At 40.1% G+C, this 21,902-nt stretch overlaps 1 non-coding gene across 1 annotated transcript; it reads right to left on the minus strand.

Annotated features, from left to right (window-relative positions):
• Positions 1-9,437: 9,437 nt before the first annotated feature.
• On the minus strand, positions 9,438-9,572 carry LOC130876654 (small nucleolar RNA ACA64). The gene has a single exon (XR_009057313.1). It is a non-coding gene; the product is annotated as a small nucleolar RNA ACA64 (small nucleolar RNA).
• Between the last annotated feature and the right edge of the window lie 12,330 nt (positions 9,573-21,902).

Consider the following 21,902-nt stretch of genomic DNA (forward strand, 5'->3'; position numbering starts at 1 on the left):
CCTAGTAGATGTAAGAACCCCTGTCCAACATTTTCAGACATTCCTTGCCTTCTTCCTTTGTAGTATTCACATTGACCTTTCATGGACTTGGCAAATACTAAGAACTAAAATAAAGACAAGAAGGCATTAACATTTAAAGATAGCAGGTATCATAGAAGGTAACATAGGATTCAATCATAAATGAAATAAATACTCTTGGACACAATTATTATCCTATTGGACTATGTAGGAAGGCAAAATAAGTTGCTGAACAGATTGAATAATATGAAGTGACCTGATGTTCCAGGTTTCAGAATGCAGAAAATGAGCTCTGAGTGAGGCCCTCATTCCTTCAACACATCTAATGTCGAGTGTCTCCTTGCTAGTTTGGAAATTCAGCATCTCCCAACGGCCTACATGTTAAAGACTTGGTCCAAAGTGCTACTGGGACCTCTCAGAGGAACCTTGTGGGAGGTCCTAGTCCTGGGAACACTCCTTGAAAGGGATTGTGAGCCCCGGCCTCATTCTTCTTCCCTTTGTTCATTATTTAACTTATTTTGATTCACCATGTATTCCTGCCATGATGTGCTCTCACCACTGACACAAACTCTATAAATTATTGACCAGAACCTCCAATACTGTGAGCTAATAGCCTTGTCTCCTTGTGTGTCACTCATCTGCTATGTTTACCATGATCATAGGACACTGATTGACACTCATATCTCAAAAACTACCAAATACCAACACTACAGAAAGGCCCTGTAAGAAAGGCCCTGTTTGTGCCTCACAGAACTTAGAACTTAGATTCTAATTAAGAAAATAGGCAATTAAACAAGCAATTAAAAACAAAGTATTAGACACGATAACACTTAATGTTCTTGTAGAAAGTCATGATTGTAAAATTAAATTATGTGATAAAGTGCCTACGACAGAGTAGGCACTCAAAAAAACTTGCATTTTAATAGACTAAACAGCTTCACTTATGTGTAGATAGAATTCATAAACAGAAGAACATTGTAATAATCTCAGAAGCAAAAAAAGTTATGAAAGATCATATAACCTTGAATTAGGCATAAGATCTTTGTTCTCCATCTCTCGGGACCTTTATTTTATTTGTCCAGCCCACACCATTTTTTCCTTTTCTAATTTTGCCATCTAAGAGAGCTCATTAAGAGATTTACCTGATCAGACTAAATGTTTCTTTCCTTAATCCATCTCATTACCCTCCCAACACCCTTGTACTGGCCTAAACATTTGAATTTCATAGCAGCATTAATGCAAATATAATCTCATCAAGGTCTAAAGATTCCTAGGAGAGCTAGGCTTGAATTACTTCATTTGAATGCATGAGATAGCAGTATTCCCTTGGATAGCTTCCCTGTTTACAATGTTTCCCTTAGTCGGAGGTGAGATCATCAGTATAAAAACCAGTGAATGCATTTCAAATCCACTAAGCCCCAGAATAAACCAGATCTATCTATTTAACTCAAGACAGGCCCAGGAAACTGGCTATATGGAGTGGGGGAGATGGTGAACAGTGACCTGCACACAGTTTTAAACCTTCTAATAAAATCAATACTCAGGCCCCAATGAAGGAGAACCATGAGAAAGAGCAAAAATGATGAGAGAGATTTCCGCCAAAAGCATGGCACTAGCTGAAAAGATTGACAGGGAAGCTGAGACAGAGCTTGAATCCTCTCTTCTCAGGTGTTAGCAGCTAAGGAGACTTGCAAAGGGAAGTTAACACATCTTCGCCTTCATTCTCCATCTGAAAACGGAAATAGCAATCCTCATCTCTGAGATACGGGGAAGGCTCAAAAAGAAGTCGAGTAGATAAAAGCTTTACACAAAAACTGAAAAATAAAGTGCAAAGAACCAGTGCATTACAGGAAATAAATACATTCTTAGAACCATTCATATACTGCTAATAGATTCAAAATTCAGTGGTGTGGAAAATTTTATAGAAATATGAATTAATGTAACTTTCCCAAGAAGAAACAGGCAAAACAATGGAATAATTAATAAAGTAATTAAGTTGAAATAATATTCTAAGGTGTGCTCATATAGGCCTAAACATTCATCTAAACACACACAAGGGATTAGGAAAGGGCTTCTTCCTTATACAAAATGGAGTAAGAAATGTGAAAAAATGATGACAAGGGCTGGCATTTATTTAGCACTGGGAGCCTGATACCTGAACTGGAATAGAATATTACACTCACGAAATAGAAATGCCTAGGCGTTCCTTTCCACAGTGTATGCAGACTGGAGTGGCACTTCCCTGAAGAACACAGAGGCTTCCACATCAAAAATCAGTTTCTATAATATTCTATATTTGCAGATAAAAGAAGAAAAAAATCTATTTCAAATGACACAAAAAAATGGAAAAAGCAAATGTGATTTGTGATTAAAACTGCTCTTAGCTAGCTGGGAGTAAACATGGCATTCACACGCTGCTAAGCCTCAGCACACCAGATTCTGAACGAACACTACAACTAATGGTGGAACACGGGAATTAAATTTAGAAACAAAACCAGTGAAGAGTACAAATTCCCAGCAGTCCTGTTCAACGCTGCACCAGGGATTCAACTGTTAAGAGGTTTTTTTTTTTTTACCCTTAAAATGTAAGAAGGAAAAGGAGCTAGGGATCCAGCTTCATTGCTACAGCGCTTGCTTAGCACACAAAGCTCACAGTCATTTGATCTCTAACGCCATCTGTATCTAGTGGATATGGTGGTACGTACCCGTCATCTCCGCACTTCAGAAGCAGGGGCAGGAGGCTCCAATGTTCATACCTACATAACAAGTTTGAGGCCAGCCTAAGCTACATAAGACCCTATCTCAACTAAAGAAGAAGGAAAAGAGATTTTTTTAAAAAAATCAAACTGAGCTGGAAATCAAGGTAACTACGTGACTTAAGTGTTTTCTGAGCAAGCGAGAAGGCCTGAAAACTGACTTCCCAGAACTCACATAAATTCCTGGTGGATGTGACACTGCCCCCCAATAATTATGGTATCAGAAGACATAGACAATTGCTCAAGCCTAGCCCTTTGGCAGAGACATAGGTTTGATTGACAGACCATGCTTTAGTAAATAAGATGGAAAGCAATCAAAGAAAATTCCCAATATCTGCCTTTATCCTACACACACACATACACACATACCTATGCTCATAAGAATATACACACACACCCCTATGCTCATAAGAATACATATACACACACGCACATCTCAGACACATACATATGAGAAAAGGAAAAGACAAAGAATCCACTTTTATAAAAAGTATACATATGCAAATAATATAACATCTTCTATACAGTCAAAGATTAATCTATTAAAGGCACTTTTCTAAAAATTAAAGGATGCTTAGATAATAGATCAGCATACAAGACTCTGTAATATTTCTATACACAGAAAACTTTAAAACAACAATCAAATTATAAAATGCAATTCTTTTTATAATAGCAATCAGAAATCCAAGGCATTTGAAATACTTCCATATGCTTAGAATTTTAATGTTAAAACTGCAAATAATTTCTGGCTGAATCCTGAAATGTGTAACTGTGTTAATGTGGATACATCCTTGCAAGTGCCAGTGAAATTACAGAGGTATGCATATGCATATATAGACGCAGACATCCGCAGAGATGGATATAGAGCTAGAGAGGAGTAGTAGAAATACATATAAAGAGGTACAATAAATGAAAACATTAAATACAATGATGACATAATCATTTTCCCCAGTTTATCTCTAAATTAATTGAAACTGTGATCAACATCCAATAAGGCCATTTTTGGAACTTGATCAGCTGAAATACATAATGAGTAAAAAGCCAGGAGTAGGCAGGCAGTTCTGAAGAACGCTCAGAATGAAGCGAAGCTTTCCTTACCAGATATGATCTTTTCTGACTTAGGCTGTTATAATGAAATGCCCTAGACTGCGTCAATCATAAACAACAGACATCCATATTTCGCCGTTCAGAGGCAGTGAAGTCCATGATCAAGGCATTGCCAAACTGGTGACTGGTAGGGACTCTGTGCTGGGAAGATGGCACTTGCTGTTGCATCTTCACTTGGCCAAGATGGAAAGGCAGACTTCAGGCCTCCCCGCTTCTCTGAGGACCACTGCGGTGGCCTAGTCAGCTTCTAAAGGCCTTGCCTCATCATGCAATTTATTGAGGAATTCTTTGAAACATGAACTTTGGAAGAAATATGAATTATCCAAAGCATAATAATAGCTATTTCCCTTAAAACATTAAAGATATAGTTAAAGATGAAAAATAAAATATCACAAAGCAATAAGAGTAAGCCAACATGTTGAGAAACAATGTTAGGGACATTTCATTATTTCACTAGAAAAAAAATATAGTAATGTACAGTGTACAGTGTTTTAAAAGAGTTCAGAGAGAAGATAGTCTTACACATTATGCCGGGCGATGGTGGCGCACGCCTTTAATCCCAGCACTCGGGAGGCAGAGGCAGGCGGATCTCTGTGAGTTCGAGACCAGCCTGGTCTACAGAGCTAGTTCCAGGACAGGCTCCAAAGCCACAGAGAAACCCTGTCTTGAAAAACCAAAAAATAAAATAAAATAAAAAATAAATAAAGATAAAAACCACAAACAATAAAGAGATGAAAGGCATAAGTACAAATAAACAGAATTTTTCTTTTTTTGATTCAAGGTGGCTTTATTGGCACAGCAGAATGGCAGTGTGAACAATTCTCTGGCAACATACATAAATGTGTATTCATATGCATGTGTGTAGGTACATACATACACAATCGTACATAATATATGTATCTATACGTATGCACATAGTGCATGTGTGTGTATGGCTTTATGAATATTATAGCACAAGTGTGGAGATCAGAGGACATTTTGTGGGAGTTGCTTCTCTCTTTCTAGCATGTGGGTTCTGGAGATTGAAGTCAGATCACTGAGCATGGCAGCAAGCACACTTTCCACTAAGCCATCTTGCTGACTTGGTTTTCAGAATTTTTGAGGTAGATATTCTCATGCATAGTTCTTTTGGCATTTATCCTACCTACTATTCTTGGATTTTCTTGGCTCTGGTGTTTTAGAGTTTGTTAACTTTGAAAGCAAAATAGCCACTATTGCTCTAGATGGTTCTCCTGGTTTTCTGGGGAATTCGTTTGTTTGGTTGGTTGGTTTGGTTTGGTTTTGCTCTGTTTTAGTACATTTACACAATGGAGTACTACACAGCAGAAAAATAATGACATCTTGAATTTTGCAGGCAAATGGATGGAGCTAGAAAACATCATTTTGAGTGAAGTAACCCAGAAGAAAATTATCACATGTACCCACTCATAAGTGGTTTTTAAACATAAAGCAAAGAAAACTATTCCATAAGTGGCGCATGCCTTTAATCCCAGCACTCAGGAGGCAGAGGCAGGCGGATCTCTGTGAGTTCGAGTCCAGCCTGGTCTACAAGAGCTAGTTCCAGGACAGGAACCAAAAAGCTACGGAGAAACCCTGTCTCGAAAATCAAAAAAAAAAAAAAAAAAAAAAAAGAAAGAAAAAGAAAGAAAACCAGCCCACAAATCACAATCCCAGAGAACCTAGACACTAGACAACAATGAGGAAACTAAGAGAGACATACATAGATCTAATCTACATGGGGGGTAGAAAAAGCCAAGATCTCCTGAGTAAATTGGGCATATGCAGACCTTGGGGTAGGGCTGGAGAAGAGGGGAGCGGCAGGGAGGGGAGCAGAGAAAAATGTAGAGCTCAATTAAAAAAATAAAACATTAAAAAATAAACAGAAATTTTAAGCAAGATCCAGAGAAAAAAAAACCAAAATATTGACAAATGTTATGTTACATTTGAAAATGTTTGCTCCAGGCTGGTGAGACAGCTCAGTAGGCAAAGGCATGTGCTGTAAGCATGAAGACGTGTGTTCATGAAACACACAGCAGAAGGAGAGAAATGACCTCTTCAAGTTGTCCCCGTCCCAACATGTGCACCCACCATGGCTTGCAGACACACTCCAGCACATAAATGAGTACACAATAAAAAGTATTTAAAAATAAAATGTCTGTGAAGAAAAAGGAAAGAAGATAAACAATGACTTTTAAAAAATAGAAGATGTAAATAGTTTTAGAAATTATATGTTAAGTAACCAGTAAATACAAGACTCACAAATGAAGTTCTCCAAAAAATTCAAATTTAAAAAAATATAAAGTAATTCTAACATATAATTGAGAAAAGAAGAAAAGTAACTGGCTAATAAACCTGTAAAAGATGTTCAAACTCAGAGAAAACAAACTTTAAAAATGAGTACATTTATCTTAATGGCTTTAACAAAATTCTAAAAATCTGGTCACATGCTAGAGATAATATGTAGAAAGCATGCTTAAAAGAGAGTAAATTATTGCCATCATTTTGATTACCCTGCTGAAAATCTGGAATTACTTCAGCAAAAGTGAACATAGCTTTTACATTATACATCCACTGCCAGATATTATTCTAATATAATATTTGGTACATGTACAAATTAATATCAAGAGTAACAGTAATTAAGTTAAAATTGAGAGGCAGGGACAGAGAAACCAAGACAGAGAACAAGAAATAAAAAAATACTCTTCAATAGGAAAGAGGTAAGTAAAATTTTGGTCTAGGCATAGAGTAATTTTAAGTAGAGATGGGTATATACACTATCCTATTAATGTAGCAAAATAGCAAAATTCATGTATGTTGTTTACAGTCACATGCAAAGCCACACAGCTCATATGTGAAGGACAGTTCCGTTCCTGACTCATTGGGTCACTGAATTCACTGAATGGAGTCATTTCTTCGATCTGGTATCACTGCCCTATCTTGGGAAAATAGGTTTTAATTCATGTATCCTTAGAGAAACTCTCACAAGATTATTTTCTTATATGCATTACCTAGTATAAACAGACCTAAATGATTTAACCATTGATTGTGAGACTCAAGAGGCAGAAAATGAGTTTAGGAAGAATTCAAAATGAACCGCCCAAAACAGCAGACCCACATGAAATTGGCATTCTTGTTAGCATTCATGAATTAGATGCTGTGATGGAAACAGAACATTTGTAGGACTAAAGAAAATGATGCTCTTTCTTTCTATCTCCATAGCATCCAATTATTTTTTTCCTGTGTTAGTTTTATTATTTTTCTCTGTACATACCTTCCAATCATTCCATTCATTCCATTTTCCCATCTCACTTTTCACATATTCCTTGGTTTCTTGCAGACTCTTTATGCATCCTGTCTTCCCCCTACTCATCCTCTTTCTCTGCCCTCTTGTGAGCATTACTGGTTTCCCTTACCCATTTCCTCATTCATCCAGTGTTGTACATCTTCTCTTTCTTACCTGCCTGATAAAATAGAAATGAAAAATGGAAAACTTTGAAAAGAGCAAGAGACTCTAAAGCCTAATAGTTCACCAGAATATGGGCATACTTATGACAGACCTTCAATATGCATGCTATTATCCATTTAACTCCAGAGGTTAGGGACCTAATAAAGGACTGTCTGGTAGGAGAGGATCTCTCAAGGAAAGGTAAATAGATGTATGTGGCAGTTGTGTAGATTGGTCTATTTGTGGAACTCCTAATTATGGGTGTAAGGGCTGTTCCTATTGCTTTACCTGGCTCCTTGGGAACCTATTCATCATACTGGATTGTCTTGTCCAGCCTAAATACAAGAGGAGGTGGTTAGTCTTGTACAACTTGATATGCCATGCTTTGTTAATAGCCATGGGTTGCCTGCCCCTTTCTGAACAGAAACAAGAGAAGTGGATTGAGGTAGTGGAGGGGAGATGGGGGAATGGGAGGAGAGAGGGAAAGAAAACTTCAGTCAGGATGCAAAATAAATAAACTAATTAAATTTTTAAGAAAGAATATGTTGTTATTGAGAGACAGGGAGAGAAGAATGGGAGGATTACATGGGGGGATGGAAGATAGCTGTAAGGGAGGGAATAGAAGGAGTGAACACTAAGGGTCATTTGAGAGGATATGTGACAACCAACTATTATAGAATATATACATATATTAAAGGAATCTAAATGGAGTCAGCAGTAATAGGGGAGAGAATGCCCCAACTAGATGCTTTGAATCACCAAGTAAAACCTCCAGTGCCAGGACTCAATGGAGACTCTACTGGAAAAAAACTAAATCTTCCTTTGCCAGTGGTAATCCATTGCAGGATAGCTTCTTGATTAGGAATGGGTTAAATTTTGTGTAGTCACTGGCCAAAAAGGCCCCACTGTACATGCCCACTCCCATTACAGGTTATCCCCAAGGCAATGTATTAGTTGCTTACCACAAACTAAAGTCAGAATCTCATTACACACAGAGAAGTTGAGCTGACGCCTAACTTGATGCTTCACTTCTACTGACAACCATTCATGGTACTGAAAAGGAGATACTCTGCACACTATCAGAGGAGAAAGGTAATCATCAACACAATTGCAAACTCTGCAACCTGCAACCTGACTGCAAGACATGCTGAGCAGCAGTGGTACAACCATTGTGAGAGAAACCAACCACTCTGAGATTGGATTCACAGCCCTCTCCATGAGTTGGAACTCATTCCTGACACAACAAGAATGGCCCAAATCCTGAGACTGGATAAGCCATGGACCTAGGAGAAAACCAAATACTATTGTTCTGAAGCTAAAGAAACATGGCAATAAAATGATTCCTGAAAACATTCTGCTATACTCGTAGACCAAATCTTTACTCAACCATCACCAGAGAAGCTAATTCTTGTAGTATATGGAAACTAAAAGAAAGACCCACAACTGGACAATGTGCAGTGAGTAAGTGTCTTTGGAACACTCAGTCTTAAACAGGACCTCTTCATCAACCCCCCACCCCAACACACACAAGTCTCAGGAAGCTTTGGAGATGAAGGAACAGAAAGATTGTAGGAGCCAAATGAGGATGGGTGACTTCAAAGAAACAGTGTCTTCAAGGATTGATACACATACGAATTCACAAAGACTGTGGCAATATGCACAGGTCCAAGCCATGTGGGATTCCAGCACTCAGAAGGGGAAGTGGACATTGGCTCCTACTCCTAATCAAGAAGCTATCTGCAATGGATCACCACATGCAAAGGAAAATTTCGTTTTCTCCAATAGAGCCTCATTAAGTACATTAACCACACTTAAGGAAGGACCCATGCTCAGGCCAACACAAAATGTGATATTTTTGTTTAAAAAAATTATGATGAAAAATATTCACAGTAATTTGACAGAAATTTCCTATTAACCAAAACCTGGATAAGAGGCTGGAGCCTTCATAATAACATTTTAAAAGTTAGACATTTTAATTAAACAATGGGGACGGCTAGAGCCCACCATCCCCGCTGTCCAGGTCACAGCAGCCTCCAGAAACCATGGAGAAAATATGTAGTTAGAACCCCTACCAGAAGCCAGAACCTTCGAACAACTAAGTGATCCTTCCTGGCTGTCTGGGCCTGGGTTTCACCTGCCCACCCCTGGGTAGCAGGTGGTGATCTGAGGCCCCTAGTGGTTCTGAGCAGCAAATTAAAACCCCCACATAGGCATCAAGGCCAATTCTGGGGCAGTTTTCGATGAGCATTGACCTTAGAGGCAATTTTTAATAAAAGAGATTTTATCAAACTCTTTTCCATGATGACTCATTCTAAACTAGTGGAAATTAAATGAACAAGGAAGGCAAAAAGTTTTCATGTATTCACTCTGAATTTCCTTTAAAAAAATAAGACTGAACGGCACAATTACAAGTTATGGTCCCACACAGTAAGCCAGTGAAAAGTCAAGACAGGTCCATTATATATATATTTTTTCTTCTTTTCTTTTTTTTTTTCACTGAAGCTTGGATAGGAGACAGGTTCATTATAAAGGGAAGTGTGTGCCTGTTAGAAAATACAAGAGTCACTCAACATTCTTTGGACAGCATTTGGGACTCTGGACTTTGAGAGAATCAGCTGCAAAGCTCAAAATGCTGTCGCTGTGTACAAACTTCTGTTTGTCTGGGGCCTTTCTAGCCTAGTCAATATGAAAACAAACTTTCTTGTTTGGGAAAATAACTAGAAATTGGAGGATGAGAAAGAGTGAGAATTTGAGAGAATGGCAACCACCACAGCACAAGAAAGGGATGATGTAGGAGGCACTATAAGGAAGTACTTAAAAGAAATACAATGGAGGCAGGACAAAAGCCAGCCTCAGATGGACTTCCTGCCTTGACCCTTAATAGCCAGACCACTTATATTTTTATATTAAAAAAATAGAATATTTTATATTAAAATATTTTTTATATTTGCTCATTTCTTTTCAGCAAAGTTGTATGTTTGTGCACACATACATATGTGGATTGCATACATAGTGTGTACATGTGTGCGTGCATGAGTATGTGTGTTCTACATGTATGTTGAGGACCTATCTCTCCAATATTTCGTTAACATGATACACCTTTGTCAAATGTTAACATGGTGCACTTTTAGCATGTCTCTCAGTACAGTTATGTCAAAACCTGTAGCCAACTCAATCCATAAGCTTGCCTACAATACATTATTAGTTAATATCAAACAATAATGCATGAATATGCTTGTTCCAACAACTTTGTTTTTTCTAGGGGCAAGTAATCATGTCTCCTAAACTATTCAGTTATCTAAAAGTCAGGAATAAAGCCTACACCAGAAATTGTCCCCTCATTGACCTGAATATGAGAATTCCACCTCCAGAACTGACTTCTGTTATTCATTAGACATTATTTAATGTCTTGTTAGTGTTTCCCACTCAGAGTTATACTGACTTTATAGAAGAGTCAGAGTCCACTTTGCCAAACACCCAGAAACATGGCTTGGGACTGAGTCCTGAGGAAAAGCTGTAAAGATGTTGGGGTCTGTGCCAGGCAGAGTTCAAGTTGTCTTGCAGAGGGTGTTTCTATAAATGGGGACATTAGAGACTCTGCTGTTGGCCCCAAAACAAAGTAAGAACTATAGAGAAACCTCTGTGATCTCAGAGAATATATCATTACCAGACTAGGTAGAAATATGCATGAAAAGGGCCATCCTGGTGAGTCTCAGACAGACATGAGAAACACACTGAGAACACACAATACTGTTAAAATGTCAGCAAGCTTTCTTGTGCCATTTCCTGGTGCCTGGTGGTAGGCAGAACTAAAACTGGGCATGGGGCTAAGGAGATTTCTAAGAAAGGCATTGAAACAGCAGACTAAGTCATTCTTGAAATTTATAGTAAAATGGGAGAAGGAAGAGATACATTAAAGGAATTATTAATAAAAATAAGAATCAAAATTTGTTTATTTTTCAAACTCTAAGACTACTTGTACTACAAGGAATGAGGAAACTTATTCTGAGAAAAGACCAGGTTATATAGCTGAGTGACCATTTGATATGCACTTTGATATGTGTATTAGTCAGGGTTCTCGAAAGGAAAAGAACTTATAGAATGAATACATATATATGAAACTATGAACATATATGTGTTCTTATATGAATATACATTTGTGTATATATCAAATACATTGTATGTATTTATTTGTATATATACACATATATGTATATACATGAATATATACACATACATACATACATACATACATACATACATACATACATACATGGAATTGATTAGAATGACTTGCAGGCTCTGGTCCAGCTAGTTCAACAATGGCTGTTACAAATGGAAGTTTCAAGAATCCAGTAGTTGTTCAGTTCACATGAGTAGATGTCTCAGTCGGCTTTCAGTATACACTGAAATCCTGAAGATTTGGGTTCTAATTGCAGTGAAGGAGATGGACTTGCCAGAGAGCATGAAAGCAAACAGGCAAAGATAGAGAACAAGCTTTTATCCATTGTGTCCTTTACATAAGCTGCCAGCAGAAAGTGTGGTCCAGATTAAAGATGAATCCCCCACCTCAACGATGTGGATTAAAAGTAGGTATTCTCACTTCATATGGTTTAAAAATAAATCCCTCACAGATGTACCCAGGCACTAGGGTTTTAATTAATTCCAGATTAAGTCAAGTTGACAACCAAGAATAGCCATCAACTATGTGTGTGAACCATAGTTTAATCAAGCAAGCCCCTCAGAAGCCCAGAAGAGACATTGGATTATGCCCCATTGCCAACTGGAGTGAAATTAGACAGATAAAATACAGAGAATGGAAAAATACTATCATATCTCTAGCCTTCACGAGATAGAGTGAGCTATACTGATGTGAACAGGTATTGTCCTTCAAAACTGTGAATGACCAAATAAACGGCGGTTCAGGAGAGCCTCAGAGCCACCCGGACCTGGCAGTGCTAGTTCCACCTTCTCTCTTTTAAACCATGGAGTCTTTACAAATCGGGTATGCAACTATGCAACACAGGGACGGGGAGCAAGACCACCCTGCCAATCAATTCGGGTAATATCGCCACCCTGTTCGTCTGGTGCATAAAACAGCAAGCCAGAAAGGATGATCTGGCCTGGCCTTTAAGACCTATTTGGATTCTTCCCTAACTTTGCGTTTGTCTGGAGATGTCACTCCTCCCTTCTTTCACCGTCTCCCTTCTGGAGCTGGAGTATCCTTCATCTGCCTGTCTCGTGATTTGTTTGGGGAGCTCAAGATAGACCTGGTTCCATAGGATTACAACAGTAATGGAATTTGTTTTTGTAATGAATTGGACCTAGAGTTTCAAGCTTACTTAGCATTTGGAAGATTTTCAGTTTGAGAATCAATGCTAGAAAGAGTTAAGATTTTGAGAGCTGTAATGTCTTTTTTTTTTTTTACTTATTTATTTATTTTTATTCTTTTTTAATTAAAATTTCCACCTGCTCCCCATTTCCCATTTCCCTCCCCTCCTCCCAAATATTGCCCTCCCCCCACTTCCCTCCCCCTATCCCCACTCCTCTTCTCCTCCCCCCACTCCATTCCCCCTCCCTCTCGATACTGAAGAGCAGTCCAAATTCCCTGCCCTGTGGGAAGACCAAGGTCCTTCCATCTACGTCCAGAAAGGTGAGCGTCCAAACAGGCTAAGCTCCCACAAAGCCAGTTCATGTATTAGGATCGAAACCTAGTGCCATTGTCCTTGGCTTCTCATCAGTCTTCATTGACCGCCATGCTCAGAGAGTCCGGAATCAACCCATGCTTATTCAGTCCCAGACCAGCTGGCCTTGGTGGGCTCCCAATAAATCAGTTCCACTGTCACAGTGGGTGGGTGCATCCCTCGTGGTCCTGATTTTTTGCTCATGTTCTCCCTCCTTCTGCTCCTCATTTGGACCTTAAGAGCTCAGACCGTTGCTCCAAATTGAGACTCTGTCTCTACCTCGATCCATCGCCAGATGAAGGTTCTAAGGTGATATGCAAGATATTCATCAGTATAGGATAGGGTCATTTCAGGTTCCCTCTCCTTAGTTGCCCAAGGTACCAGCTGGGGACATATTCCTGGACACCTGCGAACCCCTCAAGAGTCAAGTCTCTTGCCAACCCTAAGATGGCTCCCTTAGATAGGATATATACTTCGCTGCTCCCGTATCCATCCTTCCTATATCCCAATCATCCCAATCCTCCGAGCTCCTCCCATCCTCCCCTTCTCATATTTCTCATCCCATTTCCCCTTTGCCCCATGCCACCTCACCCGCAAGTTCCCAGTTTTTGCCCTGGAATCTTGTCTACTTCCCCCTCTCCATGCGGATGACTATATGATTTTCTTTGGGTTCACTTTCTTATTTAGCTTCTATAGGATCACACATTATATGCTTAATGTCTTTTATTTTATGGCTAGAAACCGATTATGAGTGAGTACATCCCATGTTCCTCTTTTTGAGTCTGGGATACCTCACTCAGGATAGTGTTTTCTATTTCCATCCATTTGCACGCAAAATTCGAGAAGTCATTGTTTTTTACTGCTGAGTAGTACTCTAATATGTATATATTCCACACTTTCTTCATCCATTCCTCCATTGAAGGGCATCTAGGTTGTTTCCAGGTTTTGGCTATTACAAACAATGCTGCTATGAACATAGTTGAACAGATACTTTTGTCATTTGATGTGGCATCTCTTGGGTATATTCCCAATAGTGGTATTACTGGATCTTGGGGTAGGTTGATCCCAAATTTCCTGAGAAATCGCCACACTGATTTCCAAAGTGGTTGCACAAGTTTGCATTCCCACCAGCAATGAATGAGTGTGCCTCTTTCTCCACAACCTCTCCAGCAAAGGCTATCATTGGTGTTCTTGATTTTAGCCATTCTGACAGGTGTAAGATGGTATCTCAAAGTTGTTTTAATTTGCATTTCCCTTATCGCTAAGGAGGTTGAGCATGACCTTAGGTGTCTTTTGGCCATTTGAATTTCTTCTGTTGAGAATTCTCTGTTCAGATCAGTGCCCCATTTTTTTATTGGGTTCATTAGCATTTTAAAATTTAGTTTCTTGAGTTCTTTATATATTTTGGTGATCAGACCTTTGTCTGTTGCAGGGTTGGTGAAGATCTTCTCCCAGTCAGTGGGTTGCCTTTTTGTCTTAGTGACAGTGTCCTTTGCTTTACAGAAGCTACTCAGTTTCAGGAGGTCCCATTTATTCAATGTTGCCCTTAATGTCTGTGCTGCTGGGGATAAACGTAGGAAGTGATCTCCTGTACCCATATGTTGTAGAGTACTTCCAACTTTTTCTTCTATCAGGTTCAGTGTGTTCAGACTAATATTGAGGTCTTTAATCCATTTGGACTTGAGTTTTGTGCATGGTGATAGATATGGATCTATTTTCATTCTTCTACACGTTGACAACCAGTTCTGCCAGCACCATTTGTTGAAGATGCTCTCTTTTTTCCATTGAATATTTTTAGCTCCTTTATCAAAAATTAGGTGTTCATAAGTTTGTGGGTTAAAATCAGGGTCTTCTACTCGGTTCCATTGGTCGACTTCTCTGTTTTTATGCCAATACCAAACTGTTTTCAATACTGAGGCTCTGTAATAGAGTTTGAGGTCAGGGATGGTAATGCCTCCAGACGATCCTTTATTATATAAGATTGTTTTGGCTATCCTGGGTTTTTTGTTTCTCCATATAAAGTTGATTATTGTCCTCTCAAGATCTGTGAAGAATTTTGATGGGATTTTGATGGGGATTGCATTGAATCTATAAATTGCCCTTGGTAGAATTGCCATTTTTACTATGTTGATCCTCCCTATCCAAGAGCAAGGGAGATCCTTCCATTTTCTGGTATCCTCCTCAATTTCTTTCTTCATTGACTTAAAGTTCTTGTCAAATAGATCCTTTACTTCCTTGGTTAGGGTTACCCCGAGATATTTTATGCTATTTGTGGCTATCGTGAAGGGTGATGCTTCTCTGATTTCCATCTCTGCTTCCTTATCCTTTGTGTATAGGAGGGCAACTGATTTTTTGGAATTGATCTTGTATCCTGCAACGCTACTAAAGGTGTTTATCAGCTGAAGGAGTTCTTTGCTGGAGTTTTTGGGGTCGCTTATGTACACTATCATATCGTCTGCAAATAATGAAAGTTTAACTTCTTCCTTTCCGATTTGAATCCCTTTGATCCTCTTATGTTGTCTTATTGCTATTGCTAGAATTTCAAGCACTATATTAAAGAGGTATGGAGAGAGTGGACAACCTTGTCGTGTTCCTGATTTTAGTGGAATAGCTTTGAGTTTCTCTCCATTTAATTTGATGTTAGCTGACGGCTTGCTATAAATAGCTTTTATTATAGTTAGGAACGACCCTTGTATTCCTAATCTCTCTAAGACCTTTATCATAAAGGGATGTTGAATTTTGTCAAATGCTTTTTCAGCATCTAATGAAATGATCATATGGTTTTTTTCTTTCAGTTTATTTATATGATGGATTACATTGATAGATTTTCGTATGTTGAACCAGCCCTGCATCTCTGGGATGAAGCCTACTTGATCATAATGGATAATTTTTCTGATGTGTTCTTGGATTCGGTTTGCCAGTATTTTATTGAGTATTTTTGCGTCGATGTTCATGAGTGAGATTGGCCTGTAGTTCTCTTTCTTGGTTGTGTCTTTGTGTGGTTTTGGTATCAGAGTAACTTCAGCTTCATAAAAGGAATTTGGCAATGACTTCTCTGTTTCAATATTGTGAAATACATTAAGGAGTATAGGTATTAGGTCTTCTTGGAAGTTCTGGTAGAATTCTGCATTGAAGCCATCTGGACCTGGGCTTTTTTTGGTGGGGAGGTTTTTTATAACAACTTCTAATTCTTCGCGACTAACAGGTCTATTTAGATTGTTCACCTGGTCCTGGTTTAACTTTGGTATATGGTACTTATCTAAAAAAGTGTCCATTTCTATAACATTTTCCAATTTTGTGGCATACAGATTTTTGTAGTAAGATCTAATGATTCTCTGAATTTCCTCTGAGTCTGTGGTTATGTCTCCCTTTTCGTTTCTGATTTTGTTAATTTGCGTATTCTCTCTCCGCCGTTTGATTAGTTTGGATAGGGGTTTATCAATCTTATTGATTTTCTCCAAGAACCAGCTTTTTGTTTCATTGATTCTTTGGATTGTTTTCTGTGTTTCTATTTTGTTGATTTCAGCCCTCAATTTGATTATTTCCAGTCTTCTACTTCTCCTAGGTGAGTCTGCTTCTTTTTTTTCTAAAGCTTTCAGGTGGGCTATTAAGTCTCCAATGTGTGCTTTCTCCGTTTTCTTTAAGTGGGCACTTAATGCTATGAATTTTCCTCTTAGCACTGCTTTCATAGTGTCCCATAGGTTTGAGTATGTTGAGTCTTCGTTTTCATTGAATTCAAGAAAGACTTTAATTTCTTTCTTTATTTCTTCCTTGATCCAGGTGAGGTTCAGTAGTTGACTGTCCAGTTTCCATGAGTTCATAGGCTTTCCGGGGATAGCATTGTTGTTGAATTCTAACTTTAATCCATGGTGATCTGATAAGACACAGGTGGTTACCGATATTTTTTTGTAACTGTGTAAGTTTGCTTTGTTACCGAGTATGTGGTCTATTTTCGAGAAGGTTCCATGAGCTGCAGAGAAGAAGGTATATTCTTTCCTATTTGGGTGGAATGTTCTATAGATGTCTGTTAAGTCCATTTGGTTCATTACCTCCCTTAATCCTCTTATTTCTCTGTTAGGTTTCTGTTTGATTGACCTGTCCATTGGTGAGAGAGGAGTGTTGAAATCTCCTACTATTAGTGTGTGTGGTTTGATGACTGCCTTGAGTTTTAGTAACGTTTCTTTTACATAAGTGGGTGCTTTTATATTAGGGGCATATATATTCAGGATTGAGATTTCATCCTCGTGAATTGTTCCTGTTATGAGTAAAAAATGTCCATCTCCATCTCTTTTGATTGATTTTAGTTTGAAGTCAACTTTCTTAGAAATTAGTATGGCCACACCTGCTTGTTTCTTAGGTCCGTTTGCTTGATAAACCTTTTCCCAGCCCTTTACTCTGAGTAGATGTCTGTCTTTGTGGTTGAGGTGTGTTTCTTGTAAGCAGCAGAATGTTGGATCCTGTTTTCGTATCCAATCTCTTAGCCTGTGCCTCTTTATAGGTGAGTTGAGTCCATTGATATTAAGTGATATTAATGACCAGTGGTTGTTAACTCCGGTCATTTTTCCTTTCTTTCTTTCTTTTCTTTGGTAGTAGAGTTTGTGTGTTTCCCTTCTTCAAGTTGTGCTGGTGAAGGGTCTTTAGATGTCTGAGTTAGTGTGGGCATTGTTGGACTCCTTGGTTTGTGATTTTCCTTCAATTACTTTCTGAAGGGCTGGATTTGTGGCAACGTATTGTTTAAATTTGTTTTTATCCTGGAAAACTTTGTTTTCTCCATTTATAGTGAACGAAAGCTTGGCTGGGTATAGTAGTCTGGGCTTGCATCCATGGTCTCGTAGTTTCTGCAGTATATCTATCCAGGACCTTCTGGCTTTCATGGTTTCCATAGAGAAATCAGGTGTAAGTCTGATAGGTTTACCTTTATAGGTAACTTGACCTTTTTCCTTTGCAGCTCTTAATATTCTTTCTTTATTCTGTATGTTTTGTGTTTTGATTATTATATGACGAGGAGATGTTTTTTTTTGATCCAGTCGATTTGGTGTTCTGTATGCTTCTTGGACCTTCAAAGGAATATCTTTCTTAAGGTTGGGAAAGTTTTCTTCTATAATTTTATTAAATATATTTTCTGGACCATTGAGCTGTACTTCTTCTCCTTCTTCTATCCCTATTATTCTTAGGTTTGGTCTTTTTATTGTGTCCCAGATTTCCGAATGTTTTGTGATGAGAATTTGTTGGTTATGCTGTTTTCTTTGATGAGAGTGTTTATTTTCTCTATGGTATCTTCAGTGTCTGAGATTCTTTCTTCTATCTCTTGTAATCTGTTGGTGGTACTTGTCTCTGTAGTTCCTGTTCGTTTATTCAAATTTTCCATCTCCATCCTTCCCTCGGTTTGTGTTTTCTTTATTACTTCCACTTCGTTCTTCAAGTCTTGAACCGTTTCCCTTACCTGTTTGATTACTTTTTCTTGTTTCTCTTGGTTTTCTTGGGTATCTTTGAGATATTTATTCATTTCCTCTACCTTTTTGTTTGTAATCTCTAATTGGTTGTGGCAGTTTTTCACCTCCTGTTTAAGGTCCTCTATTATTTTCATAAAATTCACTTTTGAGTCGAATTCTTCTAATTCTTCTGTATTAGGGTTTAGACTTCTCATTTCGGGATTCCTGGATCCTGGTGATGTCACGTTGCCTTTCAAGTTGTTGGGGGAATTCTTGCATTGGCGCCTGCCCATCTTTTCCTTCAAATGGAGCCAGGAGAGGCCTGATGTCTTGGACCAGTCTTTGCTGTGACTAACTCTCTAGGTGTATCTCCTCAGTGTAGGGGCAGGAACCGTTCCCTTCCAGGTGAACTCCTCAACACCAAAACATGGATGCGTGGTATTCCAATGACCCGCGTAAAGAAGGCCGAATGCAAGGGGTCGGGCGGGGTCCAGTGGAACACAGGCGACACTGCAGTACAAGCTGGAGGTGCCTGCGCTCCCTTTCGGGGGTTGCTGAGGCCTGCCCGCTGCTCTGGTTGGGTAGCCTTAGTGTAGGGGCGTTTGTGCTCTCTACCGGGACCGTCCGCCCCAGGATAGTACACACTCACCCGTCCCGATGAAACTTCTTGGCACCTACACAGGAACTCCTGGATGCCCCAATGAGCCAGGGACTAATGGAAGTAGGGCGCAGGCAGAGCAGGTCCAGCAGATCACAGCAGAGACTGCAGCCCCAGCAGCAGGGGCCCGCTTTCCCTGGCGGGGACCTTGAGGCCTGCCCTCTAGTCAGGGACTCACTGCTCTGGGTTGGTAGCCTTAGTGAAATGGCAGGAAACTGTTCCACAGCTAAGGACCTTGCAGACAAGGCAGGTTTGGGGGTGGGGGTAGGGGCGGGTGTGTAGGAGAGCAAGCCCTGCAGCAGGAGCTGGGGGAGGGGTGTTTGTGCTCTCTACCTGGACAGTCCGCCCCAGGATAGCACACACTCACCCGTCCCGATGAAACTTCTCGGCACCTACACAGGAACTCCTGGATGCCCCAATGAGCCAGGGACTAATGGAAGTAGGGCGCAGGCAGAGCAGGTCCAGCAGATCACAGCAGAGACTGCAGCCCCAGCAGCAAGGGCCAGCTTTCCCTGGCGGGGACCTTGAGGCCTGCCCTCTGGTCAGGGACTCACTGCTCTGGGTTGGTAGCCTTAGTGAAATGGCAGGAAACTGTTCCACAGCTAAGGACCTTGCAGACAAGGCAGGTTTGGGGGTGGGGGTGGGGGCGGGTGTGTAGGAGAGCAAGCCCTGCAGCAGGAGCTGGGGGAGGGGTGTTTGTGCTCTCTACCGGGACAGTCCGCCCCAGGATAGCACACATTCACCCGTCCCGATGAAACTTCTCGGCACCTACACAGGAACTCCTGGATGCCCCAATGAGCCAGGGACTAAGGGAAGTAGGGCGCAGGCAGAGCAGGTCCAGCAGATCACAGCAGAGACTGCAGCCCCAGCAGCAGGGGCCCGCTTTCCCTGGCGGGGACCTTGAGGCCTGCCCTCTGGTCAGGGACTCACTGCTCTGGGTTGGTAGCCTTAGTGAAATGGCAGGAAACTGTTCCACAGCTAAGGACCTTGCAGACAAGGCAGGTTTGGGGGTGGGGGTGGGGGCGGGTGTGTAGGAGAGCAAGCCCTGCAGCAGGAGCTGGGGGAGGGGTGTTTGTGCTCTCTACCTGGACAGTCCGCCCCAGGATAGCACACACTCACCCGTCCCGATGAAACTTCTCGGCACCTACACAGGAACTCCTGGATGCCCCAATGAGCCAGGGACTAATGGAAGTAGGGCGCAGGCAGAGCAGGTCCAGCAGATCACAGCAGAGACTGCAGCCCCAGCAGCAGGGGCCTGCTTTCCCTGGCGGGGACCTTGAGGCCTGCCCTCTAGTCCTGTAATGTCTTTTATGTGCAAATAGAAATAAGTATTTGGGCAGGCTAGGAGCATGGTGTATAAACTTTTTGTGACCCAAATCAATTTGTTTAAGCTTAAACCCCAATGTGGTTGTGCCTTCATACACATATGCCCTGTGTGACCAGGCCCTAGATAAGCAATGGCCTTAGTCCTTCCCTTGATGTTTCATGATTACATCATTTTCTATTTTTCAAAGCATTGTTTTATTTAATGTGGTCTCAAAGTATACAGAGTCTCCTACTAGTATTGCAAATAAGAGTCATGTAGAGTGATTGACCTGGAAACAAAATTAAAATTAATACGTGGCTATAAAATCAAAACTAATTATTGCTCACTACCAGGCACATCCCCATTTCAGCCTAGCAACTATCTTAAAGAGGAGGGGAGAGGAACATGAGGTGCTAAAGGATTCATTTCACTGAAGGAAAGTTGGTGTCTATATCAGACATGGGAACTTTACTGATCTGGATTGAAAATGAGACAGAGAAAAAGGTCCAATGCAATCAATGTAAGTACATTCAGTGATGTTCACCTAACAGTGAAATGATCTAACAATGCTTCTACACAACACATCCCATTACTACATTTGGAAGAAAAAAGTGATTCAGGGGAAGTGGGACGATAGGGATGGGGCCCTGATCCTACAGGTTAGTGTCCATATAGAAGAAACCACTAGAGTGTTCCTTCTTTTTCTGATTGCACACACCATAAAGAAAGGCATTGTGTAGACAAGCTAGATGGCAGCCAGCCAGTCAATGACACGGCAACACCTGTATCATTATATCCAGTCTGCTCAGGAAAGGGAGCTTTGGCCAGACACTAATTCTGCTTGGCCTACTTCCAAGGAGCAGAACAATGAGAAAATAAGCCAGCATCATTTCAGCTACCCTGTCTGTGGTACTTTACTTTGTAGTTCTGATTTAATAATCTCATCATCATATAGGTTTACATTTATAAATAAATTCCAATTTCTTCGTATCAGGACTACCTTACAACAGCAATTACGTTTTATCACTTCATAAAGTGATTGACAGAGCAAACTTTTGTGAGTCTATAAAGACTACCATAGCCCCTACCTATTTCTTTGGAGTCTATATCATTCTCATGCTTGTATCCATCCAGGATATGGTAGAATACAGGATCTAGCAACTTACTAAGAAAATGTGAAAGCTAAAATTTTGGACATGCACATACCCAGCTGTATCTTGATCAATTCCCGTGCTAGCATTAATAACAAAGTTGGGTCTAAGATTCTAATTGGGAAATCATTTTCCTTCATAATGCTAACAGTGCTCCTTCTTCTTGGTATGTTCAGTACATGATTCCACGGGGCCAATCCTTTCCAGACAGTTAACTCCTGTGCTCTTCCAAAGTCAGAGTGAGGATTCCCCCAGGTTCCTTAAAGTAGGGGAAGGGTGCCAGAAGTACTAAATACCCAGCACACAGCATCCTTAAGAAAAGTTCTATCACTTCAACCTCTGCTT

Source organism: Chionomys nivalis, chromosome 6, assembly GCF_950005125.1.
Source record: "Chionomys nivalis chromosome 6, mChiNiv1.1, whole genome shotgun sequence".
Taxonomy (NCBI): domain Eukaryota; kingdom Metazoa; phylum Chordata; class Mammalia; order Rodentia; family Cricetidae; genus Chionomys; species Chionomys nivalis.